Genomic DNA, 8,289 nt, shown 5'->3' with positions numbered 1-8,289 from the left:
TTATATACAGTATTTTAAGAGATTTAGTTTTATTCCTATACTAAGAATTTTCTGTTTTTTCCTGTCAGATGTTTTTGATTTATGTGTGAAAAATTCAAAAAAGACAGTTTTAAAATGTGTAATGTTAAATTACTGATCTTCAGTATTTTCTGATTATGAGTGTTGCATTTGTACTTAAAAAAACTCCATAAATGAATATTTTCAAGCACCCATTTGTCTTGAAAATATTCATGTATCAAATTTGTGCATGTCTTTTGGGTTATATAAATGTAGAAGCATATTAAGCATATGCTGGTAATGTGACATATATTTTAAATATGTAGAAATTATATTCTTTTTCTGTTTTCCACAATTTCAGAGCCACTTCTATAGATATTGAAGAAACCAACAGAACGGTATACTTAAATGTGTCGCCTACTAATGGCATTGATTTAGCTGTGAGTGTGCAGTGGGAGACGATATCTGAAACAGCCTTTGGCATGAGTATGTTTAGTTTTTTATGAGAACAAAATGCTGTAATTCAGAAATGTTGCATGTATAAGATTTACATTATTTCCATGAATTATAACTTATGGATTTATTAAAAATGGGAAACAGATATTTAATTGTATTACTATATCCAAGAATATTTATTGAGTGCCTAGGTATGGTACTGAGCTCATGGAGCTTAGAATTTAAGGTGTACCAAAATAAATAAGTAAAAATCAATGTGGAGGAATAAATTATGCAAAGAACTGGGTTGGAGGAACCTGGGAGACAAGAGGGGGAAGCTTTAGAGGCAGGAAACTCAGGCATGAAAGGACATGTCATAATTGAAGAACCTCAGTGAATAGGGAGTACAGAAATAGGGGAGATGCAGAGATCATTGAAGAACTTGAGAAATATTTTATGGATGTCAATCTTTTATCCCAGAGTTAATGGAAAACCTTTGAGTGGTTTAGGCATGGGGAAGATGGTATGGTATGATCATGTTTGCATTTTTAAGTGTTATTCATAGGACCGTGTAAAGAATTGGTTGGGGGCTGGGGATATGGCTCAAACGGTAGCACACTCACCTGGCATGCGTGCGGCCCGGGTTCGATCCTCAGCACCACATACCAACAAAGATGTTGTGTCTGCCGAGAACTGAAAAATAAATATTAAAAATTCTCTCTCTCTCTCTCTCCTCTCTCACTCTCTCTTTTTTTTTTTAAAAAAAGAATTGGTTGGTATAGCAGAGAAGAGAGGATGCATGGAGATGAGCAAAAGGGCAACAGATGATAGAAGTTTAGAGCAGGTGATAAACTGGGTGCAAGGGTGAGGCTGAGCCCCAGATGACTCCTATTTCCTCAGCTTGTGTGGTAGGATAGAGTGTCTTGCTACTGACTAAGAGATATGTGAAAGAAGGCTAGGTGTTGTTTTGGCGAGGGAATTAAAATAAATGTGTTTTAGCACATGTTAAGTTTGAGTTCCTTTTGAGAAGGCGTTTATACTCAAAGGAAGGTCTCTGCTGCAAGATAGACTTAGGGATCTGACATGTGTTACTGTTTTTAAAGTCATGGACATTGATTTAACAATCTGAGAAGAGGAGCTCTAGACAGAGAAGGGAAAAAGACCCAGCCTGAAAATTGAAAGGCATCAGTTTGAATGGCTAGGGATAGCAGAGTGACCTCACAAAGGGGATTTGGAGACCTGGTGAGAAATACAGGAGAAAACAGTAGATTGCAGATACTAGAAGAGTGTGTTAAAGGGTGGGAGACGGGCTGGGGCTATTGCTCAATGTCAGAGTGCTTGCCTAGTATGCCCAGGGTCCTGAGTCCAAACCCCAGTGCTGGAAAAAAAAAGAAAGAAATAAAACATGTTTTAGCATATTTCCCTTTAAAATTACAGTTAGCAAGTATTTATATTTAAATAGACCTTGGGAAAGTTCATATGGCTATAGAGTGAAGTATTAGTACTCCTTTTGTTATCCATAATTGTTATTTTAAGTTACTATTTTTAAGTTTTCTAGCCTCTTTCTTTCTCTCTATCTCTGTCTCTCTCTATCTCTCTTCTCTCCTCTCTCTCTCTCTCTCTCTCTCTCTCTCTCTCACACACACACACACACACACACACACACACACACACACACACACCATGGGGAATTCATTTGTATTGAAGTCATTAGTCTCAATGTTTAAATAACAAATTAGAGCAGATAAGTTTGAGAAGGAATTATGCACTGATAAATAATGATTTATGTTTTTAGGGAGAATGGATGTTGTCTTTTCAATATTTCAAAGTTTTTTGGACAAGCCAGTTTCTGGCTGGTGTTTCTTTACTTTGGAAGATTCAGTATATGGTATAATGTTAAGAAAATCATCATTTACTATTTACCGATGGCAAGGGATTTTTATTCCAGTAAAGGTAAACATTGCTTATTTTTTTCCACAGTGCACAAAATAAAATATACAAGTAAATGTGAGATACATTATGAGTTAACTGTTTTTTGTAATTCTCATTTTCTAGGATTAAAAGATACAAAATCCTAAAAATTGTGAGGCCTTTAAGATTGGACTTTCCCCCTACTTTGTAATTACTCATAAAGAAAGAAATGAAGAGAAGTCTTCTGTTAACAGTGTGTATACCTTCACATCTGGATTCCAGTTATTCCTGGTAAAAACAAAATCTTCATTTTATATTGCTTTACCTAAAAGAAATTCAGATTTGTATGACTGATCTAAATGGATGACAATGTATATTCTATGTTAATGAGTAACAGGACTTTTTGCAAGTTGATACAAATTGTAGCATGTATCTTAACCTGGGGCTATTTTTGTTTGCTTGAAATGATGTATGCTTATGATATATGCATACCTAGTGATCAGAATAGTTTTAAACATCGAGTCTTAAACATCAAATACTAACTCATTAGTATAATATTTAGTGCCTTTCTGAGTTAAACTCTTTAAATTTTTATTCCCACTTTTCTGTCTTCCTTGCAGGTGCAAACAATCATTATTTCTGAGAGTTCCCAAGTAAGATATTTTACTTCAGACAGTCAAGATTATTTAATTGTTGCAAGTCAAAGAGAGGATTCCGAAAAATATTGTAATTGAAAGTTATGAGGTAGGGTCTAGAGATTTGGTATAAAAGAAAACCATAGTTTGTGGTAAAGTAGTAAAGGAGAATATGAATATTGATTGGTCCCAATTAACTTTCAAACAACAGTTATGAATATTATATGTTCTTCAAGAACCAAAGCAAATGTAATCATAAACATGAACATTTAATCAGAATTTAATTGACTTGGAAAACATTATGGAGAAAAATCACACAGCTAGACAGATGGTATCACTAAAAATTCATGATTAACATTGCCAATTGGGCACTTAGCATCACCCCAGAAATTTCACATTTTTCTAGCACACTACATCTTATAATCTCCTTAATGCTTAATTGATAATTTTTGTCTCTCGTGCTTCTGTACATGCTTCTTATCGCCTCATTTTCAACTAATGACCTCAGTGAAATGAAAGTCACTAGAGGGAGATTACTTATTTTCCCAACACCAAATTCAAAATCCCACTTAAAAGCCAGTGTTGCCCCTCCCTCCTGCTGCAGCAGATGAGTGTCTTTCTGGAGAAGCCCTTCCTTTCACATGGCTGCCCCTCAGCCTTCATAAGGTTTAGTTATTCCCTCCATAGCTGGCATTTCTTTCTCCACAAAATTATTACAGTTGGCATAAATAGTTGAGAATTGTTCAGTTTGCAACAAAATCCCTTGATCTCTTCCCTTTCTAATTTTTTTTCATTTATTGTCTCTCCTTTGTGGTAGGACGTTGTGAGAGAAGTGTCAGCTAGCTTTGTCTACTTCTCATGCTCACCCATGGCGACTGGGTTGCCAAATCCAGTGGATATGTTTATCACTGTCATATACAACTTCCCACCAGCATGAGACTTAGTCATACCCAAATCTCAACCCCCTCTACTCTTGCTTTATGATACCACAAGGCTTTCCTTCTTAAGAACCCTGTCTGCTCAGTCTCCATTGCTGGTTCCTCCTCCCTTTTCTGAATCAATATGTCTTAGAGTATTCCATAATTCAGTTTTAGTTCATATTTCTTCTTCCTTTTCACCTACTCTGGGAAATTTCATCAGTTCTGTAGCTCTTCATAGGAACATTAGGCTAGCTTTACATATCAGCTATAGGCTAATGTCTTTCAAATCATATCTGCAACCTTTCCTCTGTAGTCCAGACTTGAATGTCTAACTGCCTATTGATGCATCCACTTAAATATATTTTAGGAGTGTGTTATAATGTATATCAAGCTGAACTGTAATTAATTTTCTCTATGAAACTTGTGTTTGACTATTTGCTTTTATCTCAGGAAATAGTAACCTCAGAAATGCAAGTGCTCAAGGGAGAATTCTGTGATATATTTTGTTGAATTACCCCCTTTTTTCTTTCACATCTAATTGATCATTAAGTGTTTTTGAATCTGTGTCTCCATAATATTTTTGAGTATAGACATTCCTTTCCACCTCAGCTCATCTCCGTCTAAGCCTAGTTCTTATCTTTTCTTACCTGAACTGCTAGTCTCCAAGCTAGTCTCTGAAGTTCTCTGATCTCCTCAGATTCATTCTCTATTGGTAGCGGGAGTAATCTTTTAAAAATATTGATTCATGTTACTCATTTAAAAAATTTAGTGATTCCCAATGATAATAAATTTAGCATTAGTTAGTATGCTATATATGTAGGATAACCATATTTCTTCTAGCCCAGGATAGCACTGGATCATGACATGCCCTTGTATAATTATTATTAATATTTCAATCTCTAAAGAACCCCTACATGAATGGTAATTGTATGGTCACCCAAGAAAGGATACTTCATGACTTCCCCTTTCCTGTCTTGACTGTTCAACCTCTTAGCACTGTCAGCTTTCTGGGCTAGTTTTTATTCAGAGCATCATAACCATCTGTATCTTAGAAACTGTCATGTCATTCCTTCTATCTTCATTCCCCTAATACATACATTTCTTTCATCATATTATCCTGACTTTTGGCTTCAGTACCAGTTTTAATTTATGGTCATCATTTGTTCAGTTATTGCTATGTGAGTTTTTGCCTTTTCCTCATCGTTAATAAGAGTGATAAAGGAGGAGGTCAGTGTACCCAGGCTCCTAGCTTAATGCTTGTCTCAAAAGTCCTAACTGTTGACTGCATAATTATTATTTTTTCTTTTTTAAATTAGAGCTTTATAGTTATACATAGTAGTTGCATTCATCCTGAAAAACTCACACATGCATGGAAATCTATTTTAGTTCATGATATCCATTTTTACCTCCTCTTTTTCCCTTCCATCCTCCTTCCCCTCTCTATCCCTTTCCTCCACTCTGCTAGACTTCCTTTCACTTGTCTATTATTTAATATTTGATTCATTTGTATTATCCTTTCCTTACCTCCTTCTTTCCTTATTTTACTCTAGCTTCTGCATATAAACTTTGAGTTTCTGAGTTTGGCTAATTTCACTAAACATGATATTTTCCATTTTCATCCATTTACCAGCAAGTGCCATCATTTCATTTTTTTTATGGATGAGTAAAACTCCATTGTGTGTGTGTGTATGTATCATAATTGTGATACATATTAAGAATATATATATATGTATATGTGTGTGTATATATATATATATATTTTTCATTCTATTCCAGTCATCTATTTATTGGCATCTGGGTTGATTCCATAAGTTACCTATTGAAATTTTGCTGCTATACACTTTGAGGTGGCTATATCCCTGCAGTGTGTCAATCTTATGTCTCTCTGGAAAAATACCAAGGAGTGGGATAGCTAGGTCATAGGGTGGTTCCATCTCTAGGTTTTTGAGGAATCTCCATACTGCTCTTCAGAGTGGTTTAGTAGTCACACCAACCATGTTCAAGTGTACCTTTCCCCCCCAACATCGCCAGCAATTATTATTCATATTCTTGAGCAGTGCCATTCTGACTGGGTTGAGATTACATTGTATTGTAATTTTGATTTATATTTTCCTGATAGCTGTTGAACATTTTTTTCGTATATTTTTTGGCCATTTGTGTTTCATCTTTTGAGAAGTTTCTGTTTAGATCTTTTGCCCATTTATTGATTGCATTATTATTATTATTATATTATATTTGGTGCTAAGTTTTTTTTAATCTTCTGGATATTAATCCCCTATCAGAAGAATAGCTGGCCAAGATTCTTTCCCTTTCTGTCATCTCTCTGTTCATGTTCTTAATTGTTTCCTTTGCTGTAGACAAGCTTTTTAGTTTTATGGCATTCATTTATTCTTCATTTTATTTCTTGCACTTTGGGGGTCTTGTCAGCATCTATATGATGGACTATGGAGCCTATGTTTTCTTCTAGTAGTTGTAAAGTTTTTGGTCTAATTCCCGATATTTGATCCATGTTGATTTGGGTTTGTATAGGGTGAAATAGAGGGGTCTGATTCATTTTTCTATACATAGCTATCCAGTTTTCCTAGCACCATTTGTTACAAAGGCTGTCTTTTGTCTGTCTAAAATATAGTTTTCACATATTTTTCAAATGTCAGATGGCTGTAAGTATGTAGATTTGTCTCTTTGTCTTCTATTCTGTTTTATTTGTTTTCATGTCTATTTTGATGCCAATAACATGCTGTTTTTGGTACTATAGCTCTGAAATATAATTTCAGATCAGGTATTGTGATACCTCCTTCTTCTCTTCTCTTGCTTAGTATTGCTTTGGCTATTTTGTTTCTCTTATTATTCCAAATGAATTTAAGAATTGTTTTTCTTTCTAATTTTGTGAAAAATATCATTATTATTTAAATGAGATTGCTTTGAATCTCTATATTGCTTTTGGTACTGTGGCCACTTTGACAATATTGATTCTGTCTATTCAAGAACATGGGATGTCTTTCTATTTGATAAGGTCTTATTCAGTTTTTTTCTTCAATGTGCTATAATTTTCATTGCTGAGTTCTTTTACCTTTTTTTTTTAGATTAACTCTTTAACACTTTTTTGGATATTATTATAAATGGGATGGTTTTCTTCATTTCTTCCTCAGCTGAATTATGGTTAGAGTGTAAGAAAGCTATTGATTTATGAGTGGTGATCTTGTATTCTCCTTCTTTGCTAAATTTATTTATAAGCTCTAGAAGTGGTCTAGTGGAGTTTTTTTAGGTCTTCTAGATATAGAATCATATCATTGGCAAACAAATAGTTTGACGTCTTTTTTCCCTATTTGTATACCTTTCATTTCCTTTTGTTGCCTGATTGCTCTGGCTAATGTTTTGAGGACTATATTGAATAGGAGTGGTGAGAGTGGATAGCCTTGTCTTATTCCTGTTTTTAAAGGAAATGCTTTTAGTGTTTCTCCACTGAGTATGATGTTGGGTTTGAGTTTGTCATAAATGGCCTTTATGATGATTAGGTAAGTTCTTTTGAATCCTAGCTTCTCCAGCATTTATTCATGTGAATTGGTGTTGAATTTTATCAAAGGCCTTTTCTGGATGTATTGAGATGACCAAATGATTTTTGTCCTTAATTCTGTTAAAGGATTAATTACATTTATTGATTTGCCTACGATGAAACAACTTTGTATTCCTGGAATGAAACCCACTTGATCATGGTGTATTGTCTTTTCTGATGTGTTTTTAAATGGTGTTTGCTAAAATTTTACTAAGGAATTTTGCATCTAGTTTATCAGGGATATTATTCTGTAGTTTTATTTCCTTGATGCATCTTATCTGGTTTTGGCATCAGGGTTATACCAGCTTCTAAAAATGTATTTAGGAGTGTTCCCTCTCTTTTAATTGCATGGAATAATTTGAGAAAGAGTATTAGTTCTTTTTTAAAGATCTAGTAGAATTCAGTTGAGAATCCATCAGGTCCTGGGTTTTCCTTTTTTGAAAAGCTTTTAATTACTGTTTCAGTTTCATTAGTTAGTATTGGTCTATTTAGGTTTTTCTACATCTTTCTGATTCAATTTGAGTAGGTCCATATGTGTCTAGAAATTTGTCAGTGTCTTTAAGATTTTCCAGCTTATTGGAGTACAAATTTTCTAAACAGGTTTTGATAACTCTCTGGATTTCAAAAGGGTCTTTGCTGGTATTTCCTTTTTTATCTCAGATCTTGTTGATTTGCTTCTTCTCACTCTTTCTTTTGGTTAGTTTGGCTAAGTGTCAATCTTATTTCTTGTTCCTGTCTATTGTTTTCTTATTGTCAGCTTTATTGATTTTGGCTCTGAACTTAATTATTTCCTGTCTTCTACTGGTTTTAGGGTTAGATTGTTCATCTTTTTCTAAGG

The sequence above is a fragment of the Ictidomys tridecemlineatus genome, unplaced genomic scaffold (assembly GCF_052094955.1).
Source record: "Ictidomys tridecemlineatus isolate mIctTri1 unplaced genomic scaffold, mIctTri1.hap1 Scaffold_113, whole genome shotgun sequence".
NCBI lineage: Eukaryota > Metazoa > Chordata > Mammalia > Rodentia > Sciuridae > Ictidomys > Ictidomys tridecemlineatus.
Note: the sequence above shows the minus strand (reverse complement) of the source record.